Source organism: Coregonus clupeaformis, chromosome 34, assembly GCF_020615455.1.
Source record: "Coregonus clupeaformis isolate EN_2021a chromosome 34, ASM2061545v1, whole genome shotgun sequence".
Lineage (NCBI taxonomy): Eukaryota > Metazoa > Chordata > Actinopteri > Salmoniformes > Salmonidae > Coregonus > Coregonus clupeaformis.
In genome coordinates this window covers 13644331-13647681 of record NC_059225.1, presented here as the reverse complement: position 1 = coordinate 13647681, position 3351 = coordinate 13644331, and positions in this window count along the sequence as shown.

Here is a 3351-nt window from a genome sequence, read left to right as displayed (position 1 = left end):
TCACTGTTTTTGTGGCTTTTATAGTAGGTCTAATTTGTGACATTGGGAATGAATTGTGGTGTTTTATATTCAGAGGTGGAGGGAAAAGCAACGGCAAAAATTGCACGACAGGGACTAATAACAACTAAAAATAACATAACTAATGTAAAACATACTGTGTCCGTAAAACATATATAGGTTATAGGTTAAGAACTTTTGTGAAAGAGCACAGTTTGAAATATATGGCAAATAGAAATCAAACCAGATGGACATCAGAAATAGATGGGAGAGGTTGAGGGTAGAGGAAGGACAGGAGTAAAAACAAACAAAATAAAACTATTGTAAAATGTATATAGTATGTATAAGCTGGAAGTAGAGGCCTAAGCGGCAGGTAGCTTAGTGGTTAAGAGCGTTATGCCAGTAACTGAAAGGTCACTGGTTCTAATCCCCGAGCCGACTTAAGTTTAAAATCTGTCAATGTGCCCTTGAGCAAGGCACTTAACCCTAATTGCTCCTGTAAGTCGCTCTGGATAAGAGCGTCTGCTAAATGACTAAAATGTAAGCATTGTTGTTCACTAGTTTACTCCAATTAGGGGAGTGGTGGTAGGGTTAGAAAGTAACAAAGGAAAATATATTTAAAAATAGGAATATGTATGTATATGTAGAGTTGAAGTCGGAAGTTTACATACACCTTAGCCAAATACATTTGAACTTAGTTTTTCACAATTCCTGACATTTAATCCTAGTAAAACTTCCCTGTCTTAGGTCAGTTAGGATCACCACTTTATTTTAAGAATGCGAAATGTCAGAATAATAGTAGAGAGAATGATTTATTTCAGCTTTTATTTATTTCATCACATTCCGAGTGGGTCAGAAGTTTACATACACTCAATTAGTATTTGGTAGCATTGCCATTAAATTGTTTAACTTGGGTCAAACGTTTTGGGTAGCCTTCCACAAGCTTCCCACAAGAAGTTGGGTGAATTTTGGACCCATTCCTCCTGACAGAGCTGGTGTAACGGAGTCAGGTTTGTAGGCCTCCTTGCTCGCACACGCTTTTTCAGTTCTGCCCACACATTTTCTATAGGATTGAGGTCAGGGCTTTGTGATGGCCACCAATACCTTGTTGTCCTTAAGCCATTTTGCCACAACTTTGGAAGTATGCTTGGGGTCATTGTCCATTTGGAAGACCAATTTGCGACCAAGCTTTAACTTCCTGACTGATGTCTTGAGATGTTGCTTCAATATATCCACATCATTTTCCTTCCTCATGATGCCATCTATTTTGTGAAGTGCACCAGTCCCTCCTGCAGCAAAGCACCCCCACAGCATGATGCTGCCACCCCCGTGCTTCACGGTTGGGATGGTGTTCTTCGGCTTGCAAGCCTTCCCCTTTTTCCTCCAAACATAACGATTGTCATTATGGCCAAACAGTTCTATTTTTGTTTCATCAGACCAGAGGACATTTCTTCAAAAAGTACGATCTTTGTCCCTATGTGCAGTTGCAAACCGTAGCCTGGCTTTTTTATGGCGGTTTTGGAGCAGTGGCTTCTTCCTTGCTGAGCGGCCTTTCAGGTTATGTCGATATAGGACTTGTTTTACTGTGGATATAGATACTTTTGTACCTGTTTCCTCCAGCATCTTCACAAGGTCCTTTGCTGTTGTTCTGGGATGGATTTGCACTTTTCGCATGAAAGTATGTTCATCACTAGGAAACAGAACGCGTCTCCTTCCTGAGTGGTATGACGGCCGCGTGGTCCCATGGTGTTTATACTTGCGTACTTCAACTGTATGTATATATATACTACCGGTCAAAAGTTTTAGAACACCTACTCATTCTAGGGTTTTTTCTTTATTTTTACTATTTTCTACATTGTAGAATAATAATGAAGACATCAAAACTATGAAATAACACATATGGAATCATGTAGTAACCAGAAAAGTGTTAAACAAATCAAAATATATTTATATTTGAGATTCTTCAAATAGCCAACCTTTGCCTTGACAACTTTGGACACTCTTGGCATTCTCTCAACCAGCTTCACCTGGAATGCTTTTCCAACGGTCTTGAAGGAGTTCCCACATATGCTGAGCACTTGTTGGCTGCTTTTCCTTCACTCTGCGGTCCGACTCATCCCAAACCATCTCAATTGGGTTGAGGTCGGGGGATTGTGGAGGCCAGGTCATCTGATGCAGCACTCCATCACTCTCCTTCTTGGTAAAATAGCCCTTACACAGCCTGGAGGTGTGTTGGGTCATTGTCCTGTTGAAAAACAAATGATAGTCCCACTAAGCCCAAACCAGATAGGATGGTGTATCGCTGCAGAATGCTGTGGTAGCCATGCTGGTTGAGTGTGCCTTGAATTCTAAATAAATCACAGACAGTGTCACCAGCAAAGCATCCCCACACCATAACACCTCCTCCTCCGTGCTTTACGGTGAGAACTACACATGCGGAGATCATCCGTTCACCCACACCGCATCTCACAAAGACACGGCGGTTGGAACAAAAAATCTCCAATTTGGACTCCAGACCAAAGGACAACTTTCCACCGGTCTAATGTCCATTGCTCGTGTTTCTTGGCCCAAGCAAGTCTCTTCTTCTTATGGTGTCCTTTAGTAGTGGTTTCTTTGCAGCAATTCGACCATGAAGGCCTGATTCACACAGTCTCCTCTGAACAGTTGATGTTGAGATGTGTCTGTTACTTGAACTCTGTGAATCATTTATTTGGAACGCAATTTCTGAGGCTGGTAACTCTACTGAACTTATCCTCTGCAGCAGAGGTAAGTCTGGGTCTTCCATTCCTGTGGCGGTCCTCATGAGAGCCAGTTTCATCATAGTGCTTGAAGTTTTTTGCGACTGCACTTGAAGAAAATTTCAAAGTTTTTGAAATTGTTCATATTGACTGACCTTCATGTCTTAAAGTAATGATGGACTGTCGTTTCTCTTTGCTTATTTGAGCTGTTTTTGCCATAATATGGACTTGGTCTTTTATATGGGGGATTGGAAGTGATGCAGACAATTACATTGATGGAATCTACAATCTGTCTACAATATTAAAGCTGTTCTAACCCCTAAAAAAATATTTTTAAACAAAACAAAAACATAAACAATACAAATTACACGACAGGTGGCGCCAGAGCTACATTAGTCGCCAGAGCTACGCCTGCTGTTCCGGTGACCTGAGTCTCAATAGTGTCATTCACCTGGCTTCCATCAAATTAAAAGCTGTGAAATACAACAAACAGGCCAAGGTTCAGGTTGCATTATAGGCTAGTAAGACTTCAAAGCTGTGCATAAAAGGGCATGAGGGGTTATAGCGCCTTGTTGTCCCTGAGTTCAATAACCCTACAGTATTGGCGTGCTGGGCT